Below are 16,620 nucleotides of genomic sequence, written 5' to 3' on the forward strand. Positions count from 1 at the left end.
CTGAGAAGTAGATTACCTTCTCCACAGCTACTGTGCTGTTTAAAAAATGTACACAAATGTACAAACATTTGGAGTCATGTCCCTCTGCAGCTGTAGTTATCAACCTTAGTCAAATGCTGACCTTAGAGATCATGTTGCACAGCCTTGCATTGACAGTCAGGAGACCTGATTTCTTAGCTTGACTCTGCCTGCATCTGACTATATTAATTAAAGTAAGTCATATCCCCTCTGCGGATCCGACTTTTTCGACAAAAACATTTCCTTTTCTATCAAATGTATGGGGGGAGAGGGTGTTGGACTAAATGATCCCTAAAGTCAATCCACCTCTGAAATTCTAAGTCTTAAAATATTGAGCCTAGAACATTCATTGTGCACTAGTAATCACAAACTTAAAAGCAAAATCAGAAACAAGCCAGATGTTGCCTCTCCACCTTCTCTCCTTTTGTGTATTCCTTCTTTTGCCATAAATCCCCCTCACTCTCCATCTTCCACTGCCTACATAAAATGAAGTAGAAGAGGAAACAGAGACTTTGGGGTAAGATGCCACCATAAAAGTTCATAAGGAAGCCAAGCTCTGTCACATACTTTCTAGCAAAGCTTTAAAGGGATACCAGATAAAGCAGTGATCAAGAAATCCAAAAAAAGAGATAGTAACATGGTCTGTCATACAACCTAGGGCTATACAAGAAGCTGGCCCAAAGTTTGGAGGAAGTGGCAGGAAGAGTGAGGAAGAGGAATTATATTGAAGGAATACAGGTAAATGAGAAAAGAAGCCTGTGGGGAATTCCCAGGCAGGTTGGAAGCTAGTCTCACCTCTGGTAAACAGGACTTGAAATTAGTAAGACATTCTATACTGGATGTTCTAGGAGAAGATAGTGGCAGGTAAATGGGCCACAGAAGGCTTACATTCAAATAGGAGGCAGGTAGACGTGTGCTTTCTGAATCCCAGGCTTCTAGGGTAACAGAAGGCATTAAGAAAGACAACAGGGCCTGTGTGATTTCCTTACAGTTTCTTAGTTTTAAAAGAGGAAGGAAAAGGAAAAGCAAAGGGAAAGGGAAAGAGAAAGGAAATATATTAAGAAAGAAATTGTAACTGGAACAAGTGATTAAAATAACATACTAACTGAGAAGGTTATGAAGAGCAGAAATCTCATGATTCTCACAAGCGAATTTTTAAAAAGTGTTTAACAGGCAGAGACTTTTCTATAGAAATACAATAAATTAGATAGGGAAAGAAACATGAATAGGGAAAGAGGGAGATTTATTTTTTTATTTTTTATTTTTTTAAATTTTATTAATTTATTTTGATTTATCAACAATCACTTCCATATGCTTTTGAGTTGAAAATTTTTCTCCCCCTTTCTCCCCCCCCACCCTCCCCAAGAGGGCACACAATCTGATATAGGCTTTACATTTACATACCCATTAAACATATTTTCACATTAGTGAAGTTGTAAGTAAAAATTAAAACCAATAGGAGGAACCATTAGAAAGATAAAACAAAACTCAACGGAAGGTAAAAATAAGTGATAGAGATTCGAGTTCCATAGTTCTTTCTTTGGATGTGGACAGCATTTTCCATCCCGAGGCCTCTGAAGATGACTTAGATCCTTGTAATGCTGACAAGGGTTCAGTTTAACAATCTCAGTCATTGCATAATGTGGCTGTTACTGTGTACAAAGTCCTCTTGGTTCTGCTCACTTTACTCAGCATCAGACCATTTAAGTCTTTCCAGGTTTTTCTGAAGTCAGCCTGTTCATCATTTCTTATAGCACAATAGTATTCCATTACATTCATATACCACAACTTGCTCAGCCATTCCCCAATTGATGGGCATCCTCTCAATTTCCAATTCTTTGCCACCACAAAAAGAGCTGCTATGAATATTTCTGTATGTGTGGGTCCTTTTCCCATTTGTTTGATCTCGGAAAGAGGGAGATTTAAAAGAGAGAGTAGAATAAGGGAGAGAACACACAATTGAAATAAATTTCAACATGGAAGGACAGGTCATAAAGGAGAGATTAAAATAACTTACAAAAGGATAAGGAAAGTAGAAGAAAAAGTGTCTGGGCTAGAGGGAAGAGGAAGGACAGTGGAGCTGGAGCAAAGCACTGAAACTGTAGATTTCTTTCTTTTTATAAAAATATTTTATACTAATATCTATTTTTTTTTCAGAATTACTCCCTTTACTAGAGAGCTATCTCATAAACTAGTATTTTTAAAGAAAAAAGGGAAAAAAAGAAAAAAAATCAGCAAAACCAATTAATACATCTGAAAGTATATGTAGTATTTGTAGATTAATACTGTTGCTCATTTCCTTTTTTTTTACAATCCTCTACTTTGCAGTGAGATCATTGGGGGCAAAAACCACAAAAATATTAATTGCAAATGATGGAATGAAAACCCATAGTTGATAATCATAACTATAAATGTAAATGGGATGAACTCACCTATAAAATTTAGGAGGGTAGAAGAATGGCATAAAAAGCAAAATCCAATAATATGATGTTTACAAGAAACACTTAGATATAAAATGTAGAATTTGGTTAGACTCTATTCCATCTCAAATGGGTAAAGCAAAATAAAAAGCAGGGGTGACATTTATACTCAAGCAAGAGAACAATTGAAATAGACAAACAAGCAAAGTCAGTATGATTGCCGTAGATAATGAAATAGCAAGAGTAGGGACTGAAACTATAATTTCATTGATATAATATAAAACTATATAAAATCCATCTACAAATTCAAATTAGCAACTTCTCTTTAATTTAGAGTCTCAGAAAACTGCCTAGAATACTAAGAGGTTAAAAGTTAATCATTTAGGGTTGTATAGCAGGATGTGCTATAAAAAGAATTTTACTTAGACTTTCTTGACTCTGAGGCCAGCTTTGTAAGCCACTAAGTCACAGATTTTAATGTACACACACACACACACACACACACATGCACACACACGCACATACACACATACATACATATGTGTGGCTGTGTGTATAAATATATTTATACATATATTCAATACTTACTATATATGCACCAAATGACATAGCATTTAAGTAAGTAAAGGAAAAGCAATTAAATAAAACAGAGAAATAGGTAGCAAAACTATTATATTTGGGGACCTCAGTATTTCCTTTTCAGATCGAGAAAATTCCAACAAAAATAAATGAGAAAAACCTAAAGGACTTGAATATAACTTAAAAATAGATATGGGAGATGTCATGCAATTCCTCAATAGGAATTGAAAGAGTATACACATATCTCAGTTGTGTACTGATTATGTGTTAGAGTGTAAAAAAGAAAAACAAAAAACCTCATAAGCAAATACAGATGACCAACTCCTTACCTTCATGTAAAAATTAAGAGACTCTGAATGAGTCTCTAACATGTAACCCGTGGCCCAGAGTCTCTTAATATATCGTATCATACAAAGCTGCAGCTTAAAGGTAGGAAGAATGAATTTGCCTCAGACACATAGATTAATTCTCTCCACATCCCTATAAAACACACACACACACACACACACACACACATACATACACACATTTATAATAAACATTTAATAAATAAATCATAATGAACATTTATATGTTGTTTTGTTTTATAAAACACTTTACATATATAATCTCATTTGATCCTCAAGAACATTATGAGGTAAATGTTATCACTATCAACTTTTTATAGAAAAAGAAAACTGAGGCACAGAATGGTTAAATAACTTGCCTAGCATCAAAGAGCTAAGAAGTGTCTCAGGCTGCATTTGAAATGAGGTCTTCCTTTCTCCATTCACAACATTCCAGCCATCATGCCATCTAGTTGCTGCTGATTTTTTACAATTTTCATGGTCATGGGCTTCAGCTTCTCTCCAACACTATTCAGCAATCTTGTTTTCTCATCCCCATTTTTATTTAATGCAGTGTTCATGATCTTTCCCATGCTTATTCCATCCTAGATTACACTCAAGCTCCTTTGACAAGGTGATGGCTCTAGTGTGCCAACTCAGTTTTGTCAATTCATTCTTAGTTCAGTTTTGGTCTAGCTTGTTTCTTATCACTGACTTGGCAACCTGGTGGTCACTTCTGCTCAGGATAACCCAAGAACAGGCACAGCATTTAGTAATATAACATATCTTTCACTGCAACCCTCTTTCATTCTCTCCCCTACCCCCTAACAATTATTCTATTTCACAGATGAAAAAACTATGACTCTCAGTTAGGGTAAATATCTTTCTCAAGCTTACACAGCACATAAATGGCAGTGTCAAAGCTCATATTCTGCTCTTCCCACAGCCAAAACCTAAGTTATTTCTTATTTTTATTTTTTAGGCAATTGGGGTTAAATGACTTGCCCGAGGTCACACAGCTAGTAAGTGTCAAGTGTTTGGTCTGAGGCCAAATTTGAACTCAGGTCCTCTGACTTCATGGCCGGTGCTCTATCCAACTGTGCCACCTAGCTGCCCCTCCAAGTTATTTCTTGTTAAGCATTCTTTCCATTACATCAACACTGTTGTCTCTAAAATATCCTTGGGCAGTGACATATAAGCCTTGCATACAAGGACATCTGGTTTCCAGAGTACAGACTTAGTTCAAAGTATTGAATTGAATATTCACATGCCATTTCAAACTGTATAATGGAAAAGGCATCTCTATCACAAAATGAAGGGAACTGACAGGAAAAAGAAAGGGGAATCTAGGGGATAGACCTAAATATGATGATGCTTTCAAGGCTATCTATGAGCTATCACAAATATCAGTAGGCTGACTATTCAAATTATGCACTATTGATTTCCAAGACTCTGAATCATTAATATATGGAACTTGCCCCCCCCTTATGTCTTCCAAAATATAGTGATATTAAATAACTTATAAATTTAATAATAACTGATAACATTATTGCTATGCGTCAACAAGCAAACAATTTTGTGACTGGTTTCTCTTGGTCTATTAATCCTTTTGCAAAATTTCTTTTCTCACTAGAGTTAAGGACTTACCTGTTAGGAAGTTACAATTCTCATTATTAGCTAAAGAGATACATAAGGATCAAAGTCTTAAAGCTCTGGCAGAGTTCATTCATCAAGGCACAAAGTCTGTTTCTGGCATTAAAACAGAGGCCTAGAAGCAGAGGAGGACAATAGAGAGGCAAGATAAGTACAAATGAAAACAGTGGAAGCAAATTCAATTTATCTAAAGTAACATGCATGAACTGGCTTTTGTGCTATTATCTATTAATATTATTGTCTATTACAGGTATACAGACATTACATGGCTTGATTTATAGCTCATTTAAAATTAGATTGAAGAGAAAAAAAAGTCCTGAAATCTATTAAAGGGCAACATTTCAGAGTAAAGAGGTTTTATGTTGATGAAATTAGAATGCAAAAATTATAACTTTTTTTTGGCTAGGCAATGGGGTTAGGTGACTTGCCTGGGATCACACAGCCAGTACATGTCAAGTGTCTGAGGTGATATTTGAACTCAGGTCCTCCTGACTCTAGGGCCAGTACTCTATGAATTGTGCCACCTAGCTGCACATGTTATAATCTTTTAAAGACATTTCATTTCTATGCCTTTACTTATTAGACTGCCTGTAATGGTTAGGGTGCACTTCTTCCAATCTCTAGTTTCTTTCAAGCCTTAGTTTGTCACATGAGCCTTTGCTGATGTTCTGTTGCTAGTGCCCCCACTTCTTTCTGTTTATTATGTGTGTTGCACTTTCTATTTATTATGTATATGTGTTGCACTTATATATGCTGTCTCCCCCCCCAAAAAAAAGAAGCCCCATGAGGGCAGGAACTGTTTAATTTTGTCTTAATTTCTATATTCATCTCTGCCTAATACATAGTAGGCCTGTAATAAATATTTTGTAAATGGTTGTATGAATGGTCCAATTTGGATGACCCAAACCAATAAATAAGAAACTTTACAAATAATAATCCTCCATACTTCTCCAAAATACATGCATGACCTAAAAATAATGTATACTTGGAAAAACCAGACACAATTTTATAGAATTTTACTTCCCTATCATGCCATCATATACATATATATATATATATATATATATATATATATATATATACATACACACATATATATTCCTTCTGTGATTCAACTGAAATCTACTGAAAATTAATAGTAATTCTGTCAACATCAGAAATAGGTTGGGCCATGGCAGGCTGTGTGAGAGTTGAACAGCTGGAAAGAACTGTGAATCCACCTGCCATGCCTGGCTGCCACTCTTGGCACCTTCTGCTCTGGCATGTCAAATCTTTGGTGTAGAGTGTGGGTGCTATGGCAAGATCTATATTCATGAAAGTTCCTTTGATTCAGAAGCCTCTAGTAGCCAAACTGACATTGTGAATTAGGGTCAGTTTCAGAAGCTCTAGAGAGGAGAGGCATTATTTAGGGACTTGAGCTAAATCTCTTCCTAGAGCTTTGCATAAAGTACTTGGTAAATCAGCAGCAACTTTACACTGTTATTTCTCGATAATACACTAAATAATCAGTGGCACCATTATAAATCAGAACCTCCAAAAAGCATAGTAGTAGGAACAGAATTTCCAACATTAAAAAAAAAAAGATTCTCATGTAACTAAAAATGCTTTTTTCCCCCTCTTTGGTTCTCTGGTATTCAGACTTGCTCACTGGTTAGTAACACCATTACAAGTTGTACTGAAAATAAATTTAGAATAAATATGCAGGGAAGGACAATTTAAATGCTTGACAGCAGTTACAGTCAAGGCACACTATATTTTCTCATTCTGAAATGACTATGAACTGGAGCATCTTCTTGTACTGCTGTTTTATTATCATTTAAATGTGTTTCTACCATGCAAGATACTGGCAGTATCAGGTTAGTGGGTTTTGATCATAACAACATAACTCTACTTTTCAGCTTTGGGTCATAGCTTCTTGAAAAAAATGATAGAAGGATAACAGGCAGTTGAGGGAGCACTATACATACACACACATATGCACATATATGTATATTTATATGTATGTGTAAATATATATATATATATATATATATATATATTTAATATTGCTACCTGGGATGCTGATATTTTTGTTTAATTTTTTTTTAATTTTGGGGGCAAACACCTTTATTTTCACTTTTTCAGCTTATTTTAATTTACAAAATAAGCCTAAGCCTTGCCTCTCACTATTGAGCACTTGTTTTAGTAAAAGAGTGCACATCATCATTACCATTGCAGTCCCTAAATCCCCAACAGCTATGGAAAACTTACTCACAAATATTAGGCAAAGGTCTTTTGCAAAGTGGCCTGCAATCAAGTGGTCTCCTATGTGCTGCATGGAAGAACCACTAGGTTGACAAGACTCATGACATAGACAGGATTACTGGGATTTTGCAGAACACTCACTCCAAGTGACAAAATCAAGCATCTGCTTTGAATTCTAGAAACATTGCTTACTGTCTGTGTGACATGAAAAAATTCCCTGAAATTCTTTGCATCTCAATTAATTTATTTGGACGATGAGGAGATGGAATTTTATATTCTCTAAAATCTTTCCCAGCTGTAGACCTTGTGTCTTGAAGAAATTTCAACGTACCACTAAACTGGATCATAACTAGGGTGTGATTCTGTCTCAGGATACCAATATTTAGGGAGTATTGGTAGCAGCATCCCCAAGCATCTGTAATTCTAGACCATATACTTCTTGTCTCTATAGGCGTCAAGCAGAAAGCTCGCTGCATCACAGGGCTGTTGCTTTCTCCTCCCAGTAACTATAATCTGGGTGAGTACCTCCCAATTTCTTGATCTTGCTCCAGAGACAAAAATTCCCAGTTGTGACTCTTGAAATCTCATTCAAGGAATAAAATGTTTCACTTAGCCATTGCCTTCTAGGATGGCATACAAAGTTCCTTGCTAGCAGTGCTTTTGTTATGAAACTTTCTTGTCAGTTGAGTACCTCAAATATCCTAAATGATTCTTCTCCTTCTAATGTGATCATGGATTGATTATGCCCTCTAGTTCTCAGAGAGGGGGGCTTTTGTATTTTATGGGGCTACTAGATTTTCTGCACATTTCCTAAATTGCTGCCAGAGAAAGTTTGATGTTGTCATCAATATTAAGGCTACTGTCAGGGATAAGGGAAGCAAAACTGATCCTGGCAGCCCTGTTGAAACCTTTGTAGTGTGTTCACCTCCATGTTGAAGTGTTTGGCAGATGCTTGACTGGTGACCAGAGCCAGCAAATTCTGCCTGTGAAAAACGTTTTTGTAATTTTGAAAATTGAGCAGCTTTTTCTATTGGCATATTCTGGAAAACTTTAAAGTTTTCTCTAAAAAGAAAATCTAATTACACAAAATGTAATTTACCAAGTCACATATTATCTGTTGTAGAGCAATGCTGAAAATCAAGCACCAATTTTAGCTTTTGATATTACCAATATAATCCTCAGCATGATATTCAACATTTCAGGCTAGTTTATTAAAAACAAAGAAAAACAACCTAAAAAAAAACCTAGCAAGGATACAAAATCATCAGAACAGAACTGGTATAACTTGTTTTCCAGGATATTAAATCACATTCTTTCAGCATTTTTGTCATTGAAGTATAGCTTATAACTTCATGAAAACATGAAGAGAAACATTTTTCTAATTATACATTATAAATTAACATATATGTAATTACTATGCATTTATAAATTTATCCCTAACATAATAAACTCATGCATTCATGTGTTCATTCATTCATGTGAAAGCTACCTATATCTTTCATCGAAGCAAACATTAGTTAAACTGTAAATAAAAATAAAAAAAATTTGAGGAAATTTATAAGTAGAAAAATTGCAAATGTATTCCTTTGCTCAGGGAATCAATAAGAATTTTTGTTCCTACTATTTCATTCATCTTTCAAACTACATTATGTAGTCTCAAAGATAATAGGGATGGTCCACAGTGGGCTCAAGCAGTTTGCAACCTGTTTCAGATGAGAATTTACACAGGAAAAGTGGTATAAAAAAGAATCTCATCGACCAAATGTATGACTGGAAAAAATAGTTGGATTTCTCAGAATAAGAGCAAGGGATAATTGATAAACAACTTCTGTGCTTACTTGGTATATAGGCAATATTGAAGGAAAACAAGGAAGGGTCCCAGCACATTGGTTGGATCTGCTCAAGTGGATTTATGGGACAATAGTTTCATGGTTTGGGCAGACATGAAAGAGTTTCATGGTTTGGGTAGACGTGAGAGTTGTACTCTCTATCGTTGGAGGGAGAACTCATGAGATCACATATCCATTCTAGAGTTTTGCTCTGTTTTGCTTTTTGGTGAGGCAGTTCGGGTTAAGTGACTTGCCCAGGGTCATACAGCTAGTAAGTGTCAAGTGTCTGAAGCCAAATTTGAACTTAGGTCCTCCTGACTCCAAGGCCAGAGCTCTATCCACTGCACCACCTAGCTGCCCTTCCATTTTAGTTTTAGAGATTACTTTTAAAAATATAACTTCCTGGGAAATAATAAAGCCAAAGGAAATTCTTAAAGACATCATTTTATTTAGAAATCATTTAGCCTTATCCCTTTGTTTCACAGATGAGGACTGAGGCCTATTGAAATTAAGTGGCTTGCCCAAGAATATGAAGTGAAGTAATGGCAAATCTAGACTTGGAGCTTAGGTCTAGAACTCTGACTTATACCACTGATTCAAATAATTCAACATTCAGTAATCACCTGTCATATCTATTACTATGCTTTGTGATAGGCATCTAAATGTCAAAAACACAATTTCTGCCTGCAAGTAGTTCATAATATAATAAGGTGATATAATTTCAGGTCATCAGAGAATTCCTAAGAGCTAGAACCTGTTCTTAACCTTTAAGGAAGAGAATTAATTTAAAAGATTAAGCTAAGAAGATTGTAATTTGTTGGAGAGATAAGAAGGAAGGGTTGCAGGCTTTGGAAGAGGGGAATGATATGTGCAGAGATGTGATTTAGGAAGATTTTGTTTTTTGGCGGCTTTGGGGAAAAATGTATTGAAGAGGGATGAGCCTGTAAGCAGGGAGACCACTTAAGAGGTTATCACAATAGTCTAAACAAAAGGTGAAAAAGGGTCAAAAGTAGGATGGTTACCATGTGAGTGAGAAGAAGGGAAACTGAGATCCAGAAAGATTAGAGACGAAGAATCGAGTCCTATGAAATTATTGGGTATATTCAATAAGAGAAAGGGGAAAACAAAAGATGACTCCAATTTTATGAACTTGAATAAACGGTGAAATAGTTTTTCCTAAAAAGAAATGAGAAAATGTGGCAAAAGGTTGGCTTTGGGAGGGGAAATGAGGAGATGCTGTTTTCTTTTGGGTAGGATAAGTGTTAGATACTTATAGGGCTACAAGATGAATATGTCCAGGAGTCACTTAGAGATGCAGGAATGTATTTACAACAAAACATAGGTAATATTAATATGTGGTGTTCTGAGTCAAAACAGAATCTATAAAGATCCTTATATAGGGAGGAGTGGACTCCATTTCTATTTGAGACTAAGATTCTAGATGGATCCAGCTTTTCACCTGTTCTCTACTCCACTCACTCTTCTACATATTATTTCAACATATTGTCCTATCCGGTATGGAGTATTTTAATGGTCACCTCAATGTTCTTCTTGAAGTCAGTCTACATGATCCCCAATCTATCCTCTCCCAATTGCCGGAATAATCTTACTAAGGCACAGAACTGACCATACAACTATGTCCTAATGTGGAATAATGAATCTTGTGAAATGGTCACAGTATTTGAATTTTTGTTGCATATTTCTATGGCAATGGAACCAATTACCATTTTTTACATATAATTACTAATAGTATATATTCTAATAATGCCACCTCTTTATAGGATACATTATTCTGACTAATCTGGACCTGGCTTTATAATTTCCCTCTCACCAAACTTTTGACTCCCTATTGCCTCTATGATAAAATCCAAACTCCTCTGCTTTATATTTAGTGACCTCAGCAATCAGTTCCAAATAACCTCTTTTGTCTTATTTCACATTTCTTCCCTTCTAAAATTTGATACAAGGCAACTAGGCAGCATTATTCATAAAGTTCTGAATCTTAGTCAGGAAGACGTAAATTCAAGTGTTGACAATTCCTAGCCCTTTTGCCCTGGGCATGTCATTCAACCTTTGTCTGGCTTCGTTTTCTCATCTGTAATATAGTGATAGTAAGTGTACCTACTTCCTAGGGCTGGTATGAGTATAAAATGAAATAATTGCAAAGTGTTTCACAAACTTTAAATCACTACATAAATGCTATGTAGTATTATTATTGTTATTGTCATTATTTTTGTTGTTAATATCATTGTTGTTGTTGTTACTATGTTTGGCTCTAAAACCTCGAACAAATCACTTAACTTATCAGCTTTCTAGGCGGCTCTTTTAAAATATAAGTTGGAGCATACTTGCTGACATGCATTGACAGAGGAATTTTCCTTACATAGGTTATTTCCCATACACTTGAACATTCTAGGTACAGTCTCTAACCTATATCTGTTGAATGTAGGAATTGATCTAAAAACTGAGCATTTTTTTAAACCACTGTACAATAGTTTTCCTGATCTTCATTTACCTGATCTTCAATTTACTGGCTAGTACTATTCTGCCTACACGCAATCTCTCTCTCTCTCTCTCTCTCTCTCTCTCTCTCTCTCTCTCTCTCTCTCTCTCTCTCCCTCCCTCCCTCTCACACACACATTTTAAATATTCTGTTTTATATCATAACTGGAATCAGACCATATTTGATGTGCCAGCTATTGATTAACTGGGTAATAAAGACTTAGGTTTATGTGATTTGAAAGTCCCACAGTTTATTCTTGTGTTTCTTATTTTAATTACTTTTCTTTGATTTCAAATACAACTGGCAGTGGCTGGTCCTGCCATTGAAGTCTTTCTTTCTGCCCTTGAAAAACAGTTGCATTTCATTAGGAGATCCCTCTTCAGAGGAGACCAAATGTATTTCTTCCCCTTAAAGAGTTGCAAAAAAGATGAAACAAAATTATTTAATGAGGCACCCAGATATATCACATGCAGATTGGTGTCACTTGGAAAGCATACATGATTGGTGCCTCTTGATGCCTTCTTCATGATAGAATTATATTCACTTTCTCACTATGATTATTGAGAGAACCATATTTCTCTGTCAAAGATCAATCTCTGCTTCCTTTGTATCAGGAGAGGGACTTAATACCCAGTAAATTGCATTTGCCCTATATCATACAAAGACATCAGCGATACACAAAGTCCTTAAACACTTTTTCTTTGGGGTATTCATGATGGCATTTCACACTATATTCTCTAATAAACATTGATGTCATCCTTTTGTTTCTGATTTTTGAAGGCATCTCACATAAGAGTTATCAGATTGTAGGGGGCAGAAGTTATAGCCAAAATAATCTTCCTCATCCTGTATATGTATTCTATATAGTCTTATTTACTTGAAACTGTCTCCCTTGAAAATGGGTTACACTTGATTTTGGATGTCTTTAGACATTTCCATTATATTTTCCTTCCCCAGAAGGCTCATCACAGGGAAATCTCATTATGCTTCAAGACTGAACCTACCTGGTATTCATATATTTCATCAGTATTCTCTGCCCCTCTGGTTGGAACCTCTGCTGGAGGTAAGGGTTCCAGGGCTTCTATTCAAGTAGCAGGCTTAGCACAGCCATCTCCCCATTTCCCACCAGCTACATTGCTTTTGGATTTCTTTGTACTTCTGCATCATACCCCTATACCAGGTACTTTCTCTCTCCTACTCTCCCCTATACCTCCCCCTTGTTAACTTCCCCACCTTCCAATTAATTTTTGTGTGTCATCTTTCCCCAGTAGACTATAAGCTCCTTGAAAGAGGATCTGTTTTTTTTGTTTTTGTATCTCCAGTGCTTTGCATAATGCCTAGCCCATAGTAGGCACTTAATAATTTATTGATTCTTGACTATGTGTAGATCATGAAATACTGTTCAGAAAGTTCCATATATTCAGAGTATCATAGATTTAGAACTAAAAGAGTTCTTATGTGTTATATAGTACAAACACCTCATTTTACTAATGAGGATGTGAGAGGTAAAGTGATTTGCCCAATTTTCTAATTCGGAAATGGCTGTCTTGTGAGTTAGAGTTTTCTGTCACTCAACATGTTTAAGTAGAGTCTAGACAGTCACTTACTGGCAGTGTCGTAAGAAGCATCCATATACTGTATGGGAAGGATGGGACTAGGTGACAGTTAAGGAATTACCAAAGAAGCTTGTTCATCATTTGGTAGTTGACTTATATCAGCATCATAAGCCTGGAATATTAAAAGTCTTGAATGTTATCCCACTCTTCCATTATAGTCCTCCTCAAATGCTTCACAAAGATGTAAATGTGACACTGAATTCCAAAAAGCAGATTAATGAGAAAAGCTATAGGATCCTCAGATATAGATTGAGAGGAGGAGAGCCTGAATAGTTCAATAAATAGAGAGCTTCCTTTGAAATCTGGAAACCTGGGTTTATATTGGAATTCTATGTAATGGCTGAATGACCTTGGGCAGCTCACTTAAATTTTAAAAGTTCTAGGCAGCTCTTTACAGCTATAAATTATGAAGAAAGTCTAAACTTCATTGGTAAACTTTGTTGTTGTTGTTCATTCTAGAATTCCTCATATCAATGAAACCATCGTTCCAGTCCCTATAAACTAATAGGTCTTCTAGTCCAATACAACTACTTTACAATGAGGAACCCCAAGGAATAAAAGGAGGAGATAATGTGTCCAAAGCAATTCAGTTTACCTCTGTAGGCTTTGTCTTCCTTCTTTATCAAATAAGGGGGTTCAACATGTGAATACAGGCTCTATAATGACTGTACTAACTGATTAAATATGTTAGAGTTTCCCTTTTTCAAAAGAGAACAAGAAAATGTAGTAGCACAACAACCAGCCAATCAGGAGGACTTCTGAAGCCCAAGACTGCTTGACATACCAGCGTTCCTTTGTGAGTAAATATTAGCTGAACTCAGAGATACCTGTAATTGCCAAAACCAGTCTTTAACAGTTCAAAGAGAGCATGAAACATCTTACTTTCTGATTTATCTGAAAGCCGCAAACTTCCTGCTTTTTAATTCATTGTGTTTACAGATATCATCTTCATAGATGCCCCACTTCCTGCCTGACTTCCTGATTTATTGTATTTCTCCCTTAAACTCCACTTATCCATAAATAACTTAAATACGTATAAATACCTCATACTTTTCCACTCCCCTTTGAGCAGCTGAAAACATTCTCTCTGTTTTAGCTTACAAGCTTTCCTCAGATAATAAAACACTTCTGTAACCTTTGTTAAGTGTGATCAGACTCTGGCTCATTTTGGTTCTCCCCTTTTAGACCTGGAGCTTCTCCCATTTTAACAGTTAATTGGTTTAAAAAATACTATATTAGCTCAGATTGTTATAATCTAGCCACTGTTCAGATTTTTATCTTTAATAAACCTTGTCTTTGGCTGAAAACAAACAAACCAACCAACTAGATAACCTAAGTTACTTTGTAATTTGATAACACTGATCCTAAGGTCACTTACCCATATTCCTATTTTTTTCTTTTAATTTCCTTGTAATTTAGACATTACAAAAATGAAAAGCATTAGATTCAGGATTGTAACCTTCATCCCCTGACTCAAAACCTGGCACTTTCCTCACCCCCATCCCCCACACTACAATGACTGCTTCTAAGAAACAAACAAACAAACAAACAAACAAACAAAGAATGAGAATTGGAAGAGTGCTCAGTGGTCACTTAGTCAAATCTATACACAAAAAAAGACCTGGTGAAATCTAATTGGAGAAGACTTCACAGGAAGAAAAACCCAAAAAATTTCTCAGAAATCTAATTTAAGTTTTAGATACTTCTAATGTGCTGTCTCTATTTTTAATGGCTTCTAAAACCCAGTTATTTACATATTGTTTCCTCCATTAGAACACATGTTCTTTGAAGGCAGGGACTATTTTATATTTTTGAATCCTCAGTTCTAACTGCATAGTAACAAATTAATAAATTCTTGTTGACCGATTGATATTTGAGAATTTTTATTGATATCAAGCCTAAATATGCCTCATTTCAAATTCTATCCAATTTTCTTTGGTTCTTTTCCCTGATTCCAAAAAGATGAAAGTCAACTTCTTAAAAAAAAATAATGCCAAATCAAACACTATAAACTATTATTTCCATATGGTCATAAGAACACGCAAAAAGATGAAATATGAAATTGAAAATTTGTTTCATACCGCTTTTTTAAAAGATGTAATAAATATTACCCATCACTTTCAAAACTATCCTGCCTTTCTATGCTTCCTTCTGAACATCCTCCTTTTCTCTTCTGCACATTTAAAAAAAGTTACAATGCATACATAGCAGAATTCTTTTTCTTAATCTTTGCCTTTGTTCTATTTTTTTGTCCTTATTTGTTGTTGTTGTTTTTTAATCCATTCTAGTTTTTAGAAAAAGATTATTTTAGGGGTAAGGTTTACCACTTTCTTTCAATTTAATTGAATAAATATTTATAAGCACTTACAATATGCCAAAATTATATGACAATATTTGTTTGCCCAGAGAAATTCATTAGTATTGGTACGCCAGTTTTATGGTGACATCCTTGTACAGGTTCTGAGTAATGGTTTCTCATGCTTTTCCAGTCACTAATGGGCTAAAGCAGGCCTGTGTGCTTGCTCTCATGCTTTTTAGCATGATGTTTTCAGTGATGTTTGCAGATTCTTTCAATGATGACAAAAACAACATCAAGGTCAGCTACTGCACTAATGGTAAATTATTTAATATGAAAAGGCTACAAGCCAAGACTGAAGTAGAAGGAGAGTTGGTGTGACATATTTTGTTCACAGATGATTATGCACTCAGAGTAGCCTCTGAGGCTGAGATGCAACGGAGTATAGATTGATTCTCTGTCAATTGTGCTAATTTTAGCCTGACAACAACAAGAAGATAGAGGTTTTCCACTAGCTGATACCAAACCATTGGTTATAGCAAATGGAATAATTTTTAAGTTGTGGATAAGTTCACTTACTGTATCAGTTTACTTTCTGGGGATGTCCACATAGATTGTGAGGTTGATGCATGTCTTGCCAAAGCTAGCTCAGCATTTGGGAGGAACTGAAGCAAAGCGTGGGAGAGAAGAGGTATTAGGCTGTCTACCAGATTGAAGGTCTACAGAGCTGTTGTGTTGACCTCACTGGTGCATGCCTGTGAAACTAAGACAGTGTACCAGAGCTATGCTAGGAAATAGACTTGCTTCCATTTCAATTGTTTTAGGAAGATTTTTGCAGATCACCTGTTAAGATGAGGTATATTGGACAGTGAAGTCCTTTCTCCAGCGAACTATCACGTATTCAAATTATACTGCAGAGATCACAACTCTAATAGGCTGGCCATGGACTCTGATACTAAATGTATATTTGATTAAAATATTATTTTACAGAGAATTCACACAAGGCAAGCTCCTACACAAAGGTCAGAAGGAGCAATACAAGAACACTTTCAAGGTCTCTCTGAAGAACTTTGGAAGCAATTGTGAGATATGGGAGACACTGGCGCAGGACTGCCCAGCATGACATGCCTGAATCA

The 16,620-nt window shown here is 35.7% G+C and overlaps 1 long non-coding RNA gene across 1 annotated transcript in view; it reads right to left on the reverse strand.

Moving 5' to 3' along the window:
- Positions 1 to 14,674, reverse strand: part of LOC110210699 (uncharacterized) — a 59,441-nt gene extending 44,767 nt beyond the window's left edge. Inside the window, exons 1-2 of the long non-coding RNA XR_002325153.1 lie at positions 14,567 to 14,674; positions 4,991 to 5,111 (exon numbers count right to left, since the gene is read on the reverse strand). This is a non-coding gene — a long non-coding RNA (uncharacterized LOC110210699). The remainder of the gene's footprint in view (positions 1 to 4,990; positions 5,112 to 14,566) is intronic.
- Between the last annotated feature and the right edge of the window lie 1,946 nt (positions 14,675 to 16,620).

This window comes from Phascolarctos cinereus, unplaced genomic scaffold (assembly GCF_003287225.1).
Source record: "Phascolarctos cinereus isolate Bilbo 61053 unplaced genomic scaffold, phaCin_HiC Scaffold_9;HRSCAF=440, whole genome shotgun sequence".
NCBI lineage: Eukaryota > Metazoa > Chordata > Mammalia > Diprotodontia > Phascolarctidae > Phascolarctos > Phascolarctos cinereus.